The 23,211-nt window shown below is 38.4% G+C and overlaps 1 long non-coding RNA gene across 1 annotated transcript; it reads left to right on the forward strand.

The window, feature by feature from the left end:
* Positions 1-1,669: 1,669 nt before the first annotated feature.
* Positions 1,670-22,405, forward strand: LOC139154647 (uncharacterized). Its single transcript, XR_011556948.1, has 3 exons — positions 1,670-1,785; positions 20,249-20,379; positions 22,328-22,405. It is a non-coding gene; the product is annotated as an uncharacterized lncRNA (long non-coding RNA).
* Positions 22,406-23,211: the final 806 nt, after the last annotated feature.

The raw sequence follows: 23,211 nt of genomic DNA on the forward strand, positions 1-23,211 counted from the left end.
ATTTGTGGAAAATAGAAAATTGAAGAGAATTGTTTCAATATGGAAATGAATATCTCATGTATAACACTATTTTTAGTAAACATAATGAGACAGACCAACAAATGAAGTAGCTAGTCACAGAATTGACCTGTATGTATCATTCTGTATGTATCATTCATTCTAAACTGCAATGCCCCAATTGCACTTAGAATTTTACCACAGAAAAATACCAATTCAACAATAGTGTATGCATTATATCTGCAGGTTATAAAGGTTATAAAGGTTATAAAGGAAAGAATTTTACAGATTTCAAAAGTCCTTGAGCTGAATCTAAGTTTAAACATAGATGAAGAAAGTATTTTGATTTCATTGGTCAGTTCTAATGTGACTTGACATAATCCATTGATACTTTTAGTTGATTGAAAGTGGAAATATGTGTGTTTGTGTATGTGTTCATGTGTGTGTGTATGTTATACACACATATGCATATATACACAGTGGGGGGAGTATTTAGTCAGACACCAATTATGTAAGTTCTCCCACTTAAAAAGATGAGAGAGGCTTGTAATTGACATCATAGGTAGACTTCAACTATGAGAGACAAAATGAGAAAACACATCCAGAAAATCACCTTGTCTGATTTGGAAAGAATTTATTTTCAAATTATGGTGGAAAATAAGTATTTGGTCACCTACAAACAAGGAAGATTTCTGGCTCCCACAGACCTGTAACTTATAGAAGAAGAGGCTCCTCTGTCCTCCACTCATTACCTTAAGCAATGGCATCTGTTTGAACTTATTATCAATATAAAAGACACCTGTCCACAAAGCCAAACAGTCACACTCCAAACTGTACTATGGTGAAGACCAAAGAGCTGTTGAAGGACACCAGAAACAGAATTGTAGCCCTGCACAAGGCTGGGAAGGCTGAATCTGCAATAGGCAAGCCGTTTGGTGTGAAGAAATCAACTGTGAGAGCAATAATTAGGAAATGGAAGACATACAAGACCACTGATAATCTCCCTTGATCTGGGGCTCCATGCAAGATCTCACTCCGTGGACTCAAAATGATCACAAGAACAGTGAGCAAAAATCCCAGAACCACATGAGGTGGGGGGAGGGGGGGTAGTGAATGACCAACGTAATAAAGGATACCATCAGTAACACACTACAGCGCCAGGGATTCAGATCCTGCAGTGCCAGCTGTGTTCCCCTGCTTAAGCCAGTATATGTCCGGGCCCATCTTAAGTTTGCTAGAGAGCATTTGGATAATTAAGAAGACTATTGGGAGAATGCCATATGGTCAGAGGAAACCAAAGTAGAACTGTTTGGTAGAAACACAACTCATCCTGTTTGGAAGAGAAAGAATGCTGAGTTGCATCCAAAGAACACCATACCTACTGTGAAGCATGGAGGTGGAAACATCATGCTTTGGGACTGTTTTTCTGCAAAGGGACCAGGACGACTGATCCATGTACATGAAATAATGAATGGGGCCATGTATCATGAGATTTTGAATGCAAACCTCCTTCTATCAGCAAGGGCATTGAAGATGAAAAGTTGTTTGGTCTTTCAGCATGACAGTTATTCCAATCACACCGCCAGGGCAAGGAAGGAGTGGCTTCATAAGAATCATTTCAAGGTCTTGGAGTGGTCAAACCAGTCTCCACATCTCAACACTATAGAAAACCTTTGGAGGGAGTTGAAAGTCTGTGTTGCCCAGCGACAACCCCAAAAGATCACTGCTCTAGAGGAGATCTGCATGGAAGAATGGGCCAACATACCAGCAACAGTGTGTGCCAACCTGGTGAGGACTTACAGAAAATGTTTGACCTCTGTCATTGCCAACAAAGGATTATACTGTATAAGAAAGTATTGAGATTAAATTTTGTTATTGACCAAATATAGCGGTACCTCTACTTAAGAACACCTCTACTTAAGAACTTTTCTAGATAAGAACTGGGTGTTCAAGATTTTTTCCTCTCTTCTTAAAGAACCATTTTCTACTTAACAGCCCGAGCCCCTGGCAGCACAAAGATACGACCATTCCCCCTTTAATCTCAGCCATCTCAGGCTTTTCTGGGCTGCCAGAGGAGTTTTTGGGTGGTGCTTAAGGAGACTTTGGCAGTCGAGAGTGAACAAAGCATTTTCCTTTCTCTAGGCACTTGGAGAGGGAATAAACCTCTGCCAGCACCCAGAGAAAAGAAATGCTCCCTTCGCTCTGGGCAGCGACCGTTCTCCTCCTCTTCTTCCTCTTCCTCCTCCCACCCAAATTCCGAGCTTTTATTTCTTCCCTAATGGGTTTGCACATATTATTTCCTTTTAGATTGATTCCTATGGGAAAAATTACTTCTACTTACAAACTTTTCTACTTAAGATCCTGGTCACGGAACAAATTAAGTTCTTAGGTAGAGGTACCACTGTACTTATTTTCCATAGAGTGATAAATTTGGGTGGTAGAACTAATCTAAAAGCATACTACCATTCTTTTCTTCAAATATGTAATCATTTCTTTTCTTCCAGGTTGAATTGATGAAAAAAAAATCTATGGAATAGTAATAGAACATAAGAGTGTAATGAAAATAAGTGAATTATTTGTGTCTGTTTGTGTCAAAAACATTTTTATTCTTAACATTATTTTTGCAGTTAGACTTGAATTAAATGTGAATTTTACAAAATGAAAAATCCAATTTTGAAATGAAATCATACTAGTATGCAAATGGCACAGAAAATGAAGTGCTATAAACAGTCTACTAAAGAAACTTGATTTACTAGTATATTCTACTGTCAAAATTGTAAAGATTTCTGAAGAATACTGAACAAATATGTTGGCAGCAATTATTTTTTCTGCAGTTCCGATTATCCTCTGAGGTTGATGTCGGTCTTGTTGGGTTGCAGAACCAAACCAGACAGTTATAGAGGTGCAGATGACAGACTCAATGATTGCTCTATAGAACTATATTTTTAATTAATATTTTTATTGATTTTTATAATATAAAACACACACACAACATATTACATATAACATGTGCTCAGTGATCCCACCACCAGACAATCAATCATACCCCACCACCAGTTGGGGGTATTTCTTGTATAAATCTTTTAAACCCAATAGTGAAATATTTCTTTACATATTATAGAGTGATTCCAACTTGTTTCTTATAGCTTGGTCTCGGATCCTACTCGCCATATATCGTCTTACCTTGTCCCATCACCCCTTCAGCTGTTGCAAATCAGTTTCATTAATCAACTTCATCCTTTTATCCATAATCTCGAATTTAATGTGGTCCACCATATATCTATACCAATTTTGCATTGTCCATTTTGTCGCATCTTTCCACCCCAAGACTATTACCACCTGAGCGCTTTCTATCGCTTTCTCTGTATTCTCCCATCTCACTACTTTTTACTAATACTGGCATTTTCTTAGTAATCGTCCATCTTATATTTAATATCCTATTAATATCCTCTTGCACTTTTTGCCAAACGTTCTGCACCACTGGGCATTCCCAGAGCATATGCATAAACACTCCTTTATCTTGGCACCCATGCCAACAGATACCTTTAACGTTCTGCTGAAAGTGTGCAAGTTGAACAGGTGTGTAATACCACTTATGTAATATTTTCCTTTTCATTTCCCTAACTCTTGTATTCTTGATTTTCCTTATATTTTCTACTGTATTTTTCATCTCTTGCACCTCTACTTGTATCTCATATTGCCACCATTTAGTCAATCCTTGGATCACATCCCCATCTGACTTCACTAACATCTTATATATATTGCTTGCTTGCGCCTTACTACCCTCAGTTTTTTCTCTTATTATTTTCTCTAACTCTATCTCCTCCCTAAATAGTGCTTCTTTATTCTTCCTTTCATTCTGATATTTACATATTGCATTTATTTGTAGCCATTTTCCCTTACCCAACCACCATTCTATACGATTTCTATCTATAGAACTATATCAGCAGTTCCTTGGGCAGTTTGAGTTTTCTGGGTTGGTGCCGAAAAAACATTCTTTATTGTGCTTTTTTGATGACATTTTTTATGTTAGCTGACCATTTTAGACCTTAAGATATGATAGAACCTAGAAATTTGTAGGTCTCTACTGTTGTTACTGTGTTGTCTAGTATTGTGAGAGGTAGTAGGTTGGGAGGGTTTCTCCTAAAGTCTATCACCATTTCTAAGGTTTTGAGTGTGTTCAGTTCTAAATTGTTTCGGTCGCACCACGAGGTTAGTTGTTCAAGCTCTTGTCTGTATGTGGTTTCATTGTTGTCTCGAGTGAGACCAATCACTGTTGTATCATCTGCACACTTCAGTAGTTTAACAGATGGATGGATGGATGGATGGATGGATGGATGGATGGATGGATAGATAGATAGATAGATAGATAGATAGATAGATAGATAGATATAAGGAAGCCCTAAGCTGAGTTCATCTCCATAGAGAAAGGGAAAAAGAGAGAGGAGGGAAGAGAGAGACAGAAAGAGATGGAGAGAGAGGGAGAAAAAAGAGGGGGAGGGAAAGAAAGGAAGAGAGAGGGAGAGAAAGAGAGAGAAAAGAGAGGAAGGAGGAGAGAAAAGAGAGGAAGGAAAAGAGAGGGTGAGAGATAGAAAGGAAAGAAAAAGAGGGAGGGAGACAAAGAGAGAGAAAAGAAAGGAAGGAAGAGAGAGAAAGAGAGAGAAAAAGAAAGGGTGGGAGATAGAAAGGAAAGAAAGAGAAAGAGGGAGGGAGAGAGAGAAAGAGGGAGAAGAGAGAAAGAAAGAGAGGGAGAAAGGGAAGAAGGGAGGAAGATAGATTGAACGATGGAATGGACAAAGACAAAGATGGAATGCTCATTATCAATGAGATACAGATGTGAGAAACTCTAAGGCGAGCCAGACTTTTTTGACTTATAATTAAATACATTTATGAATATATTGGATGGTGATAATTAATGTTTTTGATCTAACAGACTAAACTTAAAGTTCTCAAATACAATACTCTGTTGTCTCCGTTCCGACTTAATTATAGTTCATAAAATCATATACCAAAATGTCCTACCTGTTAACAACTACTTCACCTTCAACTGCAACAACACACGTGCATGAAATTGATTTAAACTAAATGTCAACCGCTCCAAACTTGACTGCAAAAAATACGACTTCAGCAACAGAGTAATCAATGCCTGGAATGCGGTTTCTACTCCTAACCCCAAAACCTTTAACCTTAGACTATCTACAATTGACCTCTCCCCCTTTCTAAGAGGTCTGTAAGGGGCGTGCATAAGTGCACCACTGTGCCTACCATCCCTGTCCTATTGTCTTCTTTTGTTACTTTTTATCATTACTTATCTAATATTTTATTTATACAAATTATCACCCTATAATTGTTTGACAAAATAAATTAAAAAATATTGGTATTTCTAGAGGGAAAGATTTATAATTTGCAATGGCTGTTGTAAGAGGCTAATCTTAGGAAGTTTGGGGTGTTGAATGATTACTGTCTATTTGAAAATATAGTTTATGATGATCATGCTAATTTCAGTTGGAATCTTTGTATGCTAGTGATGTCAATAATTAGGCAACCAGAATAACATAATAACATAGTGGGAAAGGGCCTTATTCTGCCCCATCACTGACGGAGCCCCAAATAATTATGCAATAATTGGGTGACACTGACATCTGTGAAAAAAATAGGCCCTGAAAAATAAATAAATATAATTCTAAATATAACACTTCCATGTAAAGAATGAGGTTAATATTTAGAAAGTACTTGAGATAGTGGAAAAGTTTGGAAATTTTGAGATATTAAACATTTGATAATTAAAGAGATGGTGATCATTATGTCAGACTAATAAAAAGCTCTTTCCTCACATCTTTCTTGCAATAAGCAATCTGGCAACTCCAAATCTCAACCAAAAATGCTCTGTCCTACACATTGGCAAAAAGAATCAGAACACCAAATACAAGCTGAATAAACAAGACCTTGCAGACAAACCTCACTCTGTAAAAAACCTTGGAATACTCATATCAAATGACCTAAGTGCCAAAGCCCACTGTAACAACACCGCCAGAAAGGCTTCAAGAGTTGTTAACCTAATCCTATGTAGGTTCTGCTCTGCTAATCTCACACTACTAACCGGAGCATACAAAACTTGTGCCAGACCAATCCTTGAATACAGCTCATCTGTCTGGAACTGATACCACATTTCAGATATAAACACGCAAGAAAATGTCCAGGGATACTTTACTAGAAGAGCGCTCCACTCCTCCACTCACAACAGAATACCCTATGCAGCTAGATTTACAATCCTAGGCTTAAAAGTACGTCGCCTTAAACATGACCTAAGCATAGCCCCAAAAATCATCTGCTACAACATCCTTGACTTCTTCAGATAAAACCACAACAACACACAAGCACACAACAGATACAAACTTAAAGTAAACTGCTCTAAACTCAACTGCAGGAAATACGACTTTAGTAACTGAGTAGTTGATGCATGGAACTCACTACCAGAGACTGTAGTATCATCACCTGACCCCCAAAACATTACCTTTAGACTATCCACTGTTGACCTCTCCCAATTCCTAAGAGATCAGTAAGGGGTGTGCATAAGTGCCTTCCATCCCCTATCCTATTGTTTCTCCTTTTACTAGTATCATGTATATAAATATTATTATATTTTTGTATACCACCAATATACACTTGACAAAACAAACAAGCAAGCAAGCAAACAAACAAACAAACAAATATCTTTGTGAAATTTTCCAGTTGTTTTATCTGTAATTCTGTCATATTTTTAATTAACAATTGCATCTTACTTTTGTTAATTTTCAAACCTGCTATACTCCCAAATTCTTCTATTAAGTCTATTAATTTTGATATTGATGTTAAGGGATTTTCTGTAACAAAAACAACAACATCTGCAAACGTTTGGACTTTATAAGATTCTTTTTTAATATCTAATCCTTTAATAGTCTTATTTGTTCTTGTTTTAATTAACAATGTTTCCAATGTTAAAATGAATAACAAGGGCGAGAGAGGACAACCTTGTCTGACACCTCTTTGTATCTCTAATCTTTCTGTTTGATCATTGTTTATTATAATTTTGTTTGTTTGATTCAAGTATATAGCATCTATCATATTAATAAATTTGGTGCCAAATTTCATTTTGGTTAATTGTAGTTTCATAAATGTCCTATTGACATTATCAAAAGCTTTCTTTGCATCCAAAAATACCAACGCCATTTGTTTTTCTGGATGATGTTTGTAAAATTCCAGTGTATTAATAATTGTCCTCAAATTATTATTATTGCCAAAGTTGAAAATAACAAAGAAAGTAAAGTATCTAGGTATCTGGATTACTGCTAAATCTATGTCTTTAAAAATGACAATTATATAAAACTTTGAGGCTAAATTAAAAAGGATTTGGAAATATGGAATAATTTACATTTATCTTTACTTGGGAGGATTTCCACAATTAAGATGAATATTCTGCCTAAATTATTGTTTTTATTTCAGGTAATCCCAATCAATCCTGGGGGAATTTTTTTTTTAAGAATTAACAAAGATTATTTAAAAAATCATTTGGCAAGGAAAAGAAGGAAATTGGAAACTATATTACAAGCCGTGGCTTTATCATGGATTAAGGAATGGCTAACCTTGGAAAATAGAAGATCATTGAATCTTGAGGGCCATGATTTAATGCTAGGCTGGCATGCTTTTGTATGGTACGACAAGTATAAAATTCACTCATATTTTAAAAGACATATAATTAGAAAGTCATTATTAGAAGTATGGATTGATATAAAAAAGACAATTTTTTAACAATTCCAGAATGGATTTCCCCAATTGAAGCCATATGCCACCCTAATTTACTACAAAAAGGTAAGATATGGAAATATAAGGACTTATTTGAGGATCAATTGAAATTAAAAACTAGACAAGAATTACATAAGGCAGGAGTAACGATGGTTTGGTGGCATTATGCTCAGATTCAGTATAGATTTCAAAAAGATGTAAGAACTTATATATTTCAAAAAGAGAATAATATCCTAGGGAAATTACTAACTAAAAATCATGGGAAATTGATTGGGAAAGTATACAACTATCTGATTAGCTCTAAAACAGTTGGTATGATTTTAAAAGACAATATGATTAGTTGGTGCAGAAATTTCAGAAGAGAAATAGACTTAGATACAAGGGAAAGGGTTTGGATATATAATTGAAAAATAACCACATCAGTTTTGTTCAAGGAAAATCAGATTAAGATGTTTTATAGATGGCATCTCCCCCCTAATAGACTTTCAAAACTTTTTCCAAACACATTGCCCAATTGCTGGAAATGTAAAAGAGAAATTGGTTCCTATTATCATCAATGGTGGACCTGCCAAAAGCTAAACTGTACTGGAATAAAGTAGAAAGATGGATAAAGGAAATTACCTTCCAGGAAATCAGGAAAACCCCAGAATTTTTCTTACTAGGCATTACAAACCATAAATATAAAAAAGATATATACTACTTAATAACCCATATTTTAGCAGCCTCCAGGATTGTTTTTGCCCAAAGATAGAAAGAAGCAGAAGTCCCAAAGAAGAGGAAGTAATCAGAAAAATTATAGAATGTGCAGAGCTGGACATGATGATGAGGCAGTTGAATAACCAAGAAGAATCAGAATTTTATAAAATTTGGGATAGGGTCTATACCTGGTTGAACAAAAGAAATTCTCAATGAATTTAAAAATATTTAAATTTACTATTTTGAAAGGTGTATAAATAGGGATATGTAATATAAGTTTTTATTCTTCTGAATTGATGTAATAAACAAAAGTTTTTCCTTATTGTATTATGGAGACTTCTATTCTGAGCGGAGCAATTGTAGCTTCTTTTTATGTTATGTGTTTTGTCTGGTTTCTTTATGTTTGTATGTGATGTTCTGTTCTTTTTGAAAATGATAAAAATATTAAAAAAACAAACAAATAAACAAATAATAAATAAATAATATTAAGGCAATCTTTTAAATGTTTCATTTGATGAAATGAAGAGTTTAGTGTAATGAATAATATAAGAGAGAAACTTAGGACAGGGATGGTAGACACTGGTGCACTTATGCATGATCCTTACTGACCTCTTAGGAATTGCTCAACAATGTTGAACATATCAATATACAGTATAAGAGTTTTACAGAATTTACTGAACATATCAATATGTTGATATGTTCAGTAAATTCTATAAAACTCTTATTTTTTAAAACATATTGCTTTTCAAATATTGCTTTTCAAAAATTGCTTCTACTTGGTGAGCATACATATTCAGACTTTTTTGTTTTATTAAACTCTACTATTAATTATTTTGTTCATTAAATCAACTTTTACTGTATAAAACACATTTTCTACATGGTTATATATTGACAAAACAAAGGTTCAAAATCAGTCTGCTTGAGAAATGTCCACTTTACATCATTGTATTTTGCCTACTGTCAGAACCAACTGCTTTAAATGAGATTAACTGAAATATTTTTTCTCCACTTCTTCATTGTTTATTCTGTTGAATTTTCTTTTCTCAAGGCTGCCCTACCAGGGACCTGTAATATACGGTAATTTATTTTTATTTTCCACCTTATGTACAGTTTTTCAAACCATTGATACTTTTAAAAAATGTGATACTTTTTCTCTTTACTCTTATGTATGAAAATTCTACATTGTTGATAAGTTGCAGTCAAATAGCTCTTCTCTTCTCATAGCAATTATTCTTACATGCATAAATGTGTTATTTCACACCTATCTGTACCAATAACTAAGGTAGGTATGTTTTTCTTTCCTTGTTCTGGAGTTTACAAAGAAGAAATGGGGGTATGAATGAATGTCTCAATTGCTTATCCTATTATTGCTAATATTATATTAATAAATTCTAATTTGAACTCCTGATAATTTAACTCTTCTAAATACTATTTTCTTTTTCTCTAAAAATGAAACATTTTTCTTTCACATCTAAATTATTTGCTTAACGGTTTGTCTTTTTTTATTCCAGATTTTATATATAACTATTTGGCTAATATAACTGTTTTTATAAAATTGTTGCTTTACTATTTTTAATTTCATCAATTGCACTTCAATTGCTTTTTCTCTTGATAAAATTGCACAATGGTTTCCAGCAATTTCTTCCAAGTTTCAAAATCAGATGTCACTGATACTATTCTTTCTACTTTTTAAAATAACCATAGTCTTAAAAGAATCTGTAGAATTTTTATTCTTTTAGAGGGCAGTCAATCAGCTATTAGATTCAATTTTTGCACTATTCAGTTCTTTTTCATTCTCTTTTTAGAAACCAATCTGATAAGGCTACCTCACACTGTCCTCATTGTTCTACCGAAAGTAAGATTACCCCATATATCATCACAATTATATCATCCAATGATTCATTGCTAAAAAGCAGATACACATTATCACACTGTTTATTTTTTCGTAATTAGTAGTTTTACAATCAGCATTTTAGAATTTTTCAGGTTGATTGAGGTCTCTTGTTACATCTTAATAAGAAATTGAGGTACAGCTGATCTGAGCTAAGACATTTTGTGAAAATAGATTTATATCAAATTATTTGAAGTATGTTTGCACATGGCCCTCAACCTCTACTTTTAAAATGATCCTTATGTGAGATCATATTACCAAAACATGTAGCTACCCCCAAACATCAGAATCTTTATTGGTGATAAATACTTGCTAGGAAACAAATTTCTTTTTAAAAAAAGCCAAGCCCACCTGTATTTGCCAAACATCATCATCCAGTCTACTGTGCCCTTTCCTCTGCTTTACATGACAGCAGATCCTTTTTGACAAAAGAAGAGAAAAAACCAAAGCATGATATGAAACATCTGACATTATTTGCTAGTGAGGATACATTTATGAGGTAATGATAAATTAGTTACCTCACTGACTTCATTTCAGGCTTGTAAAATTCATTGAATGGTTCTGTTTATGCTTCTTAAAATTCCACAGCTGCTGGAAAATTTTCTTGTTACGCAATTGTTTGGCTTTTGCATCTGGAACAGCACTTAGGTACTCTCGATATGGTTACTTAAGCATTGTAATAACTGGCAGAAAACTCTTGTTTGAAGAGTTTTAAAGCGTTAAAGAGTTTTAAACTTTAAAGCATGAAGCAAACGTTTAAATAGAGTAATCAAAAGGGGAAAAAACAACCATTAGCACAATTTGGTACATTATTTTAGAATAATGTATATATGGCAAAGAATAATAATTATAATTTTAGAATAATATATATATGGCAAAGATCAAACTTTTTTATGCCATATTGACAATAATTATATTAGAAGCCTTACTAACCTCTAATGTAATATTTAAATAATATTTTAAAATTAAATGTTTAGATCATTACATTCAGATTATATATGATTTTAGTTGCATATTGGTATTTAAGTTATTATTCCAATAAAAAAAATCAAGAAAAATAGAATAGTCATGTTCCACCGCACCCAGACCCCGACAACCTACTGAAAGCGCAAACGAAACATCAGCGTGGAGGGTACTCCCGCACATACAAGGGGTATCCGAAACAGCCGCACGCATACTGGCACCCCATGGGGTCAAAGTAGCGCATAGGCCGGATCAAACTTTGAGAAAATCAGTAATGCGCCCGAAGGAAACCTTAGTGAAGGAGGAGTCCTCCTCAGTAATTTACCGTATAAACTGCAATAATTGTGCTCACCACTATGTGGGTGAAACGGCTAAAAGATTGAGAACTCGTATACACGAACACAAATTGGCGGTCCGACGTCAGGAACAACGCTCCCAGATTTGGACACACATGGAGGAGCAGGATCATGGCTTCGATTTCCAGGGAACTGAGATTCTGGCGCGAGATGAAACCAAGGGAGGTCGCCTCCTAAAAGAAGCCTGGTTCTCCAACGAAAATTCTTTAAATAGACATATTGATATGCCATCAGCATACCAGGCTTTAAGGCACCAACAACGACTTAAAGGAGATAGGTCATTAGGATTGGATAAAGCCCCTAACAGAATTCTCCAGGTCAGGCATAGAAACCAGCTAAATGAGGGTGGAGCAACCCCTAGTGGGAAACAAGGGAACATACTGGAGCAACACGGAGGTAGAGGGGGAGGGGCACAATGCAGGTTTAACGCAGGGGACAAGGGGGGATTAGAACAGTGCAGACCTAGGACGAGGGCATGGGCAAAAAAATTGCAAGAGCAGACATGTACCACCATAGAAAGTAACAACGATAATTGGGGGAAGAAAGAAATATCAAATACCTCCAAAGCATTGCCTCGTAACTCCACCTCCTCCCTTGGGGAGGGAAATAGGCAACAGACACGAGTAAAAGCGGTAGTTCCCCCTTTAACCAGCATGATTAAGCCTACAATTAGGCTTGCTGCAGAGGGGAGGGAAGGGTGTGGCCCAGTGACGCGGGCTATGAGCAGACTGAGTAATGCTTTATAAATGTGATTGTCTCCCATGGCATTTTAATACTCTGACGAAGTTAGCAGCACGCTAACGAAAGCTAAGTTGTTTTATTAAAGTTTTATGTTCCGGTGATCGAGATGGCTGCTGCCTCATCATTCACACATATACCTGGAACTCGCATTTTTAGGACTATTCTTGATATATATATATATATATATTTGTTTTCGTAAATTTTCACGGGTATATGTATGTAGATTGTTCTGAGTTCGGGTTTTGCCCTGTGTAATGTTTTGCATGTCTATGCGACGTTTCGGTGAAATCACATTCACCATCACATTCACCACCCGAGCCTGGGTTCGGGGGGGTGCTGGCAAGCCCCCCAGGCCGGCTGCGACCTTTTAAAACACCTGCGCCGCTTCGCAGCTGTCTCCTGAAGCCGAACGCTAAAGCCGAACTTCCGCGTTCGGCTTCAGGAGACAGCTGCGAAGCGGTGCGGGTGTTTTAAAAGGTTGCAGCCGGCCTGGGGGGCTTGCCAGCACCCCCCCGAACCTGGGTTCGGGGTTCGGGGGGGGTGCTGGCAAGCCCCCCAGGTTGGCTGTCACCTTTTAAAACAGCCGCGCGGCTTCCCAGCAGTCGCCGAAATCCGTTTTTTTTGCGGGGGGTTTTTTGGTTGCACGGATTAATTGACTTTACATTGTTTCCTATGGGAAACAATGCTTCGTCTTACGAACCTTTCGTCTTACGAACCTCCTCCTTGCACCAATTAAGTTCATATCATGAGGTATTACTGTATAAGTATAATTATATATTGTACTTTAAATAGTTGTATTAATGATGTAGAACCATAATTTCCCAAATACATGATTTCACTTTTAGCTATTGCAATTCTCCAAAACCATATTTACATATAAATAGACAAGGAAAATCATTTTAAAGATATAATACCATGATTCAGATTTTGAAGCTATGTCTAATTTGTGCTTCTGCTCTTCAAGCTCCAATTTTATTAAGAATGCATGATTTTCATGCTAGGAATTTTCTGTGTTTGCAGTGTGCTGTTCTCTCAGTATAGGAAACAGTAGTGACTCGGATTAAGACCAAAGAGTTTTTTAAATTTAAATTCATGGCAGCACACATTGACCCCCAATGATTTAAGTCCCGAATATGCCACCTGCGGTAGAAAAGACTGAAGAAGGAAATTCACTTTTGTTCATCTGTATATGATTAGATCACTTCATGAGATTGGACACTGTTTTGTGAAATACAAATAGAATTCTGTTTCATGATGAAGCTCGGGCTATGTCCAGGAATTATGGGGTGGGGGGTTGTGTGTGGTTTTTTTTGTGTTAGGAAGAGCACCTCCTGGAGGGAACAGAGTGCTGTGCCTAGAACAGTTAATCTGCTCTGGGAACAGGGCTATGTTGAGATGCTGACAGTTATGTTTATGTAACTGTTTCCTCCAGTACTAGGGTAAGTTGGCAAAGGGACTGAATTTTCAGACATAGATTCCAGTCACACATCCATCTTAGGCTGTGATGAGACAACACAGGTGAACTATGCAGGATCAATGTATAGACACACTTAAATACATTCATATACTTTCACCTCTTCCAGTGTAGTAGCTCTTGAACTCAATTACTTATCTAGTTATCTTTTGGTCATTGTTTTCATCCTGTCCAAATACTGTATGGAATCAAAATATTCTAAATTAATTGCACTCTCAAATGGAGTATTTTAAACCAGGGGTCCCCAACCACCGGGCCACGGACCAGTACCGGGCCGCGGGGCATGTTGCACCGGTCCGTGGAGTCAGCAGCTGCCAGTCCTCCTGCCGCCGCCCCCTCCCTCCAGTGCTTCATCTCCCACTGGGAAAGAGGCCTCGGGAGGCAGGTACTGCCGGCCACAGGGCGATGGACGGGACAGAGGGGCGGGAAGGACCGGGAGGCTCAAGCCTCTTTTGGCTTCTGCCGTGGCACGCCTTTGCGTTTTTGGCTGGGGGGGGAGGCAGGAGGGCCGGCCTGACCCCCTCTCTCCAGCGCTTCACCTGCCGCCGGGCAAGAGGGTTTGGGAGGCAGGTTCTGCCAGCCACAGGGCGATGGCGGGAAAGAGGGGCGGGAAGGACCAGTACCCCCATGCTTAATCCCGCCCCCAACCACACCCCTTTCCGCCCCCACCGGGCCATAGAAAAATTGCCTTGCTGAAACTGGTCCCTGGTGGAAAAAACGTTGGGGACCACTGTTTTAAACAATTAAATAAGAGTAAGCATATAATAATAATAATAATAATAATAATAATAATAATAATAATAATAAGAAGAAGAAGAAGAAGAAGAAGAAGAAGAAGAAGAAGAAGAAGAAGAATTTATTAGATTTGTATGCTGCCCCTCTCTGAAGACTTGGAGTGGCTCACAACAGTAGCCGCTACGTAAATTTTAGTTATGAAATGATTGTAATGTATTATAATCCAGATTTTACAATTTTTGATCAGCAAGTTTAGCAGTGAAAAAAATCTGATAATCAAGAATGTCATGGTATCTATTACATTAATCCACAATTATCTTGTGATTATTGTATTACCCAATGCAATACAGACATGACATGTTACACGTCTAATATATAGAAGTCATCAATGAAAAATGCAAGTTTCCAATGCAAGAATCCTCTCTGACCAGTGCTCTAAAATAAATAAATAAATTTCCCTTACTGTACCCCCAATTCTTATTCACATCTGGGCTTGTGAGAAATGGAAGTTTTCTGGGGTCTATTTCTGGAGACTGCCCTGTCAACAGCTCTTTGGCAGCACACAAAGAGTGTGTCCTGCCAGAAGAATAGTATTGAATTGATTCTAATATTAAATTCAATACAAATTCATTTTTTTTATTACAGCCAAAATGCCAAATACAGTAAAATATCCAGCAATAAAACTGTTTACATGTGCAGGTATTTCTTTATAAAACAGAAAACTGATAAGTATAATAAGAAATAAATAAGAATGTGTAGAGAATATGCCTAAAGTTGCCTTATCAGGGAGATGGGCAAGCATATACAAGTATGTCCTTACTGCTCCCACCCTACTGGCTTTCCAAAAGGCTATGGAGACCAGGCCCGGAGGGCATGAAATTGCCATCTGTCATGGCCAAATTATATTGAGTGGTATGCATGTGTGTTGCCTGGATTAATTGAGTTATGGATTTATAGTTTAAGATTTTCATATTTGACTTCTTTTTTATTGTATTTGTATCTTTAATATTGTTATAAGGTGCCCTGAGTCCTTAGGGATTGGGCAGCATAGAAGTCAAATCAATCAATCAATCAAACAAACAAACAAAAAATAAATAAATAATAAAACAAACAAACAAACAAGTATGGATTAAAAGATCTAATGTTAAGAAAGAGACAACCTGCTTGCTGGGGAGGAAATATTCCCTACCCATATAGCAGGAACCCTAAAGATGGTTGCTTGGATAGTTAGAAAAGATGTTAAATTTTGGGTGGTGTCAAGTACAAGAATGACATATCCCAATATTATTTTTAGAAAAATTGCAGTTTCTTCAGTATATGTCTTTTAGATATGGATATTTTAGTAAGAGTAAACAGATTAAAAAAATGTATGGACAGTAGATTCAAGATACTTTTAAGAATAGCTAGTGAGAACCCCATATTTTGAGACCATTGCAGAGTTCGTGTTGAAGGTCCTATTGCACCCCATTTGATATCAGCAGTTACTTCTTCTTTTTCATTGGCAGTCCCAGCACATTGAAAAAATTGTCACTAATGCTATAGCATGCCTCCTCTTCAATTTAGTGCCTCAAAGTCATAGAAGCAAGCAACAAATAAAAATCTAAATAATCAACAGAAGATTAACTAATTGTCCAACCATATATAAGCATATATTTATATTCAAAATGGGAGTGAAATACTGAGCCCTAAATTCAATATTCTGGAAAGCTTGCATTATGGCCAAAAATACAATATAATTTACCCATGGGTCTTTAATGTCATAGTCTCTTTTTCCCCACTTCTCTTTTTCACCTCACATCTCCAAGTTTTACTATTATACCATTGTTTCTGCTGCTTTGTTTCTGTTGTTGTTGTTGTTGTTGTTGTTATTATTATTATTATTATTATTATTATTAATTGGATTTGTATGCCGCCCCTCTCCGCAGACTCGGGGCGGCTAACAACAGTGGTAAAACAACATGAACAATCCAATTAATAAAAACAACTAAAAAACCCTTATTATAAAAAAACCCAAACATACACACAAACATACCATGCATAACTTGTAGTAGCCTAGGGACACTATCCCTTTGAGAATATAAAGCTTATTGTTAAACAAAAAAAACCCCCAATAGGTGAAAAACATTGAATAAATTTCAAAAACTTTGGAAGCAGCGATGATACTTTTTTTTCCTTTGTAGGTTCACCAATATTACCCAGATCAGAGTTTTAATGGGGAATAAAACACCTCAAGGTTGAGGCACCCATTCTTCCAAGGTCCTTTTCTTTGGAGGTTTCTTTTGTTCTGCATCTTTGGGTGAACAGTAGCTGGAAGATTAGATCCATTTGATGCTGTTGCCACCATACCTTTCCCATAAATCAGCCTCACACTTCCAAACCAGCCCTCTGGGGCACCAGCAAAAGATTGAAGGGGATATTCTCACTCCAGCCAGGTTTGCTAAAGATCAAAAGGGAAACCAAAGAAAACCTGAGGAAGTCAGTAGCTCAGCCAAGCTGAGGTAAATGATAGAAGGCCAATGGTGAACTCCAGAATTTAAATAGAAAAAAAGCTTTATGTAAGCCATATAAAGGGACGCACATACATAATTTTAAAAAATACATTTAAAAAAAATGCTATTCTTACGATCGCTTCAATTTCCAATCTTTTCTAATGGAGCACCTCATCCTGGATTCCAGCCAACTTCTTCACTGGACTCCAAATGCTTCCCGCCAAAACCTGACAGAACCTCCCTTCTTTCTCAGTACTTAAGAGATGACTTGATCAAAGTGTATAAAATCATGCCTGAGATAGAAAAATTATTTTCTCTATCACATATACTAAGACGAAGGGGCACTCCCTAAAGCTCACAGGTAAGAAAGTGAGGGCAAATAAAGGGAAATATTTCTTCACCCAGAGGGTTTTTGGTTTATGGAATTCACTTCCAGAAAAGGTTGTGACAGCTGTCAGTCTGGATAGCTTCAAGGCAGGATTAGACAGATTCATGGATGCCACATCTACATGAAACCGCTGGGTGAGATCATCCAAGGACATGGGGTGAGGTATCATCAATATGCCGATGATACCCAGCTTTACATCTCCACCCCATGCCCAGTCAACGAAGCGGTGGAAGTGATGTGCCGGTGCCTGGAGGCTGTTGGGGCCTGGATGGGTGTCAACAGACTCAAACTCAACCCGGATAAGACGGAGTGGCTGTGGGTTCTGCCTCCCAAGGACAATCCCATCTGTCCGTCCATTACTCTGGGGGGGGAATTACTGACCCCCTCAGAGAGGGTCCGCAACTTGGGCGTCCTCCTCGATCCACAGCTCACATTAGAAAACCATCTCTCAGCTGTGGCGAGGGAGGCGTTTGCCCAGGTTCGCCTGGTGCACCAGTTGCGGCCCTATCTGGACCGGGACTCATTGCTCACAGTCACTCATGCCCTCATCACCTCGAGGTTCGACTACTGTAATGCTCTCTACATGGGGCTACCTTTGAAAAGTGTTCGGAAACTTCAGATCGTGCAGAATGCAGCTGCGAGAGCAGTCATGGGCTTACCCAGGTATGCCCATGTTTCACCATCACTCCGCAGTCTGCATTGGCTGCCGATCAGTTTCCGGTCACAATTCAAAGTGTTGGTTATGACCTTTAAAGCCCTTCATGGCATCGGACCAGAATATCTCCGAGACTGCCTTCTGCCGCACGAATCCCAGCGACTAGTTAGGTCCCACAGAGTGGGCCTCCTCCGGGTCCCGTCAACTAAACAATGTCGGTTGGCGGGCCCCAGGGGGAGAGCCTTCTCTGTGGCGGCACCGACTCTCTGGAACCAACTCCCCCCGGAGATCAGAACTGCCCCTACTCTTCCTGCCTTCCGTAAACTCCTCAAAACCCACCTTTGCCGTCAGGCATGGGGGAACTAAACATCTCCCCCTGGGCACATTTAATTTATACATGGTATGCCTGTGTGTGTGTCTGTTAGTATATGGGGTTTTTTAAATCTTTAAATATTTTAATTAATTGAATTATTTATGATTTGTTTTACACTTGTTGTGAGCCGCCCCGAGTCTTCGGAGAGGGGCGGCATACAAATCCAAATAATAAATAAATAAATAAAATAAGTGCATCAGTAGTTATGGAAAGGGATGTCCAAGTGCTGCCTCTATGTTAGTTGAGCCAGGCAGGATTCCCTTGGGTACCATTTGTTGGGGATCAAGGGAAAGGGAGGGTTTTGCCTCATCTTTCTGCTCAAGATCCCCATGTACAATTGGTGGGCCATTGTATGACACAGAATGCTGGACTTGATGGGCTTTGGCCCAATTCAGCACGATTCTTCTTATGTTTCTCCCTATTGGTCCTCAAGGGTCAGATGATTCTTTCTGAGCACATAAAGTTTGCTGGCTAGTTGCTTACCGCTAAAAGAGCATAAGCAGAAATTCTAACTATTAATTCTAATCTCTGTTTTCTACCACTTCTTCATTTGGATTCTTTCCTTCTTGCAACACATAAAATCAGTTATAGCAAAGGTATGATTGAGAATAACGTCATATAATATATTATATTATTTTATATTATTCATATAAATAAATAATGAACATGGACCAGATTTCCCCCTAGTGTGCAAATTATCATGAAATAACTGACTAGCCATATATGATGTATTCTTACAGAGGTGCACTTCCAAGGTTCCAAGTTATATAAGAGCTTTCTCTCAGATGAGGATAAAGATTTCCTTATACTTACCAGACCTTTTAAAATTTATTGTGGATTTCGTGAGTGTTACATTGAAATATTCTACTATGAGTTTGAAATGGCAGTGTTCTGTAAAATATAATTACATATAAGGCCAATCTTTGAAAGAGATCTGCCTAAAAGGGTTCTTATGCCAAAGTTATGGAGTATTTTTTGTCACTAAGGTGGAACTACAGTAAAGGGAGTTTTAACATCAGATGCCAAATGACATGGGTTTATTCTGCACCCATACTTGCAACATGTTAAAATATCCAACCAAATGACATTCTATGTCAACCTTCGCTTATCTGCTGCATCTCTTTCGCTTGGTTGTCAATAGTTACGGGGTGGGTTAGAGGTGAGGGGTGTGGGAGGGAAGAGCACAGGAGGAGAGTTAGGTTTTGCTTTCCTAGGTACCAGGAGGAGACCGTTAGAGGAAAGCTCCAGAAGAGTGACGTGAGGGCCAAGATGTATCCACCTGATGGTTATGGACAAGAGGGATTGGGCATTGCCCTGAGGGGGTTGGAATAGGGGTTTTGACATATGCTTGTATCGCACCATTTTCTCAGACTTTGCTTAATGTCAAGCTGATTAATGAGGTGCTGCATGAGCATTTATTTAAAGGATGCTTGATCTATTTGGATGACATATTAATATATTCAGAGACACTAGAGGAACATGTGGTCTTTGTCAGGGAAGTTTTAAAGAAACTCAAAGTCGCAGAACTTTATGCGAATTTGGCAAAGTGTGAGTTTCACCAGCGCAAAATTGATTATTTGGGCTACCGCATATCACACCAAGGGGTAGAGATGGATCCAGAGAAGGTGACGGCAGTCTTGAAGTGGGACTAGAATACAGCTGCAAAGTTTTCTAGGGTTTGCTAACTTCTACCGACAATTTATTCCAGCATTCTCCCAGATAGCGCTGCCAATCACCAGCTTACTGAAAACAAAGGGAGAGGGTAAGCCCAAACCTAGCGGCCCATTGCAGTGGACCATGGAGCGTCAAGCAGCTCTTGAGAAGCCAAAAAGATTGTTTGTAAGTGAGCCCATTCTTAAACACCCTGATTTAGAGCGGCCTTTTGTGGTGCAAGTAGATGCAAATGATGTGGCCGTGGGAGGGGGACAAGGGGACAAAGAGCAGGGTTTACGCCCCTGTGCGTACACCTCTAGAAAACTAACTGAAATCGAACGGAGGTGGGCCGTGTGGGAAAAGGAAGCGTTTGCAGTGCGCTGGGCCTTACTCTCCTGGAGACATTTTCTAGAAGGTGCCAAGCAACCTTTTGAGGTGTGGACTGATCATAAAAACTTAGAGGCTTTAAAAAAACCCAGGAAACTGTCCCCAAAGCAAGCCAGGTGGGCACAGCATTTTAGCTGGTTCAATTTCTCGCTGTGCTATATACCTGGATTAACAATTTTATGGCTGATGCGCTTTCTAGATTGCCACAGTACAACAGTGGTAGATTGGAATTAATTCAACCAGTGATTCAGGCACCACATAGGGCGTGTCCAGCGATTACCAGACAGCAGAGTTCAGGGAAGACTGAACTTCCTGATAGTTTGGTTGCAGATCTCCAGAAGGAACTAGAAACTGATGACTGGTTTCTAACTCACCAAGGGGAATGAACCCAGCGGAGTGGACTGGCGTGGATAGGGTCCCGATTATATGTCCCTGCCTCCATGAGGACACTGATATTGGAAAGAGGACATGATTCGAAAGTGGCTGGTCATTTTGCATTCCTGAAGACTTTACACCTGTTGAGAAGGCAGTTTTGGTGGTCTTCCATGAAAAAGGACATCGAGACTTATGTGGCAAGCTGCCCTGTGTGTCCGGCAACAAAGCGGCCCCCGGGTCGTCCCCAAGGACTGTTGCAAACTGTGGTGAGACCCGGGGCACCTTGGAAAGACATTTCTATGGATTTCATTGTGGATCTGCCTGAGAGTGGGGGGAATACGGCTATTTGAGTTGTAACTGACTTTTTTTCTAAACAGGTTCATTTTGTGGCGTACCCAAAAGTCCCCAGCTCTAGAACTCTAGCAAAAATGTTCATACAACATGCGTATTGCCTTCATGGAGTTCCTGAGAGAGTCATATCAGATCAAGGAGTACAATTCACCTCAAACTTTTAGAAGGAGTTTTTGGGGTTGTTAGGTACTAAACAGGGGCTCAGTTCAGCCCACCACTCTCAAACCAATGGGGGGTGCGAGAGGGCTAACTCCATGTTGGAGCAGTACCTTAGGTGTTACTTGAATTATCAGCAGGATAATTGGAGTGAACTTCTACCGTTCGCAGAGGTTGCATAGAACAACTCGCTGCATAGTAGTACAGGGTTCACTCCATTTAAATTGGTGAGTAGACAGGAATTTGTGCCTATCCCAGAACTACCACAGGATGAGCCTAAACATCCATCCTTAAAGGAATGGGTAGTACAGTTGAAGGCAAATTGGCCTGTAGCTCATAAGGCGTTGGATGAGGCTCATGATGCCCACAAGGCACAGGCTGACAAGAAAAGAAGAGCTGCAGTGGATTACAAAGTGGGTGATAGAGTTTACCTCTCCACAAAGTTCTTGAGGACCACTCAGAAGTAAAAGAAATTAGGTGCTAAGTATGTGGGTCCTTTTCCAATTGTGCAGATAGTGAATTCGGTGGCAATGAAATTAGAATTGCCGAAAACATTAAGGAAATTTCACCCAGTGTTCCATGTAAGTTTACTTAAACCAGAATGGACTTGTGAATTGGGCCCTGCTCAGGCAGATCTCCTGGCCCCTTTGCTCATTGAGGGAGAGCAACATTTTGAGGTTAAAGAAGTGTTGGACTCGAGGAAACATAGGGGGAAAATTCAATATTTGGTGGTGTGGAAGCACTTCCCTGCTTCTCATTCGGAATGGGTCACAGAGAGAAATTGATCGGTTTAGAACAAAGCACCATGATAAGCCCTGATGTAAAAATGTATATATTGGTGTTGTTTTGTCTTTTTCTTTTATAGGACTGAAGTCCCTGTTCCAGGGGGTGCGAATGTCAACCTTCACTTATGCTGCTGCATCTCTTTTGCTTGGTTGTCAATAGTTACGGGATGGGTTAGAGATAAGGGGTGTGGGAGGGAAGAGCACAGGAGGAGAGTTAGGTTTCTTTTTCCTAGGTACCAGGAGGAGACCGTTAGAGGAAAACTCCAGAAGAGTGAGGGTGAGGGTCAAGATGTATCCACCTGATGGTTATGGACAAGAGAGATTGGGCATTGCCCCGAGGAGGTTGGAATAGGGGTTTTGACATATGCTTGTATTGTGCCATTTTCTCAGACTTTTCTTTTCTTTTGATGCTTCTAGTTCTGATTTTGATAAATTCACTTTTGAACTTTTACAAAAAGGACTCTGAGTTTTATTTGTCTAAATTCTGGCTGACAGCTTGACACTCATGTTTGAGAGTTTATTTTGGCTGATTGTAATGCACTAGGTTAAGTTTTCTGTTGCATACATTCCTAGTGAAGTTTACTTTGTCCATGTTCTCTAAACCTTTATCTACATATGATATGGATGTACATGTATAGGTATAAGTATACGTACACACACACATGTATATGTGTATATATGCACAATTTAACAGTAATGACAGATTTCAAATTTAATTCCTGTTTAGTAACATCCTTTAACAAGATAGGAATAATACTTTTTAAAATTTTTAAATAGTGTTGCATCTTGATGCCATCTCTTCAGCCCCTTTGTTTAGGTTTTTTATTTTTTTAATTCTGTGAGGAATCAGTTCCAACAGAAAAATAACCTGATCTTGTTGGCTTCATGTAGAAAGTAATTAATACATGACACAACATTAGCAGTACCTGGATTTGGCAGACGCAAAGGTCAGGCATGAAGCCAC

The sequence above is a fragment of the Erythrolamprus reginae genome, chromosome Z, assembly GCF_031021105.1.
Source record: "Erythrolamprus reginae isolate rEryReg1 chromosome Z, rEryReg1.hap1, whole genome shotgun sequence".
Lineage (NCBI taxonomy): Eukaryota > Metazoa > Chordata > Lepidosauria > Squamata > Dipsadidae > Erythrolamprus > Erythrolamprus reginae.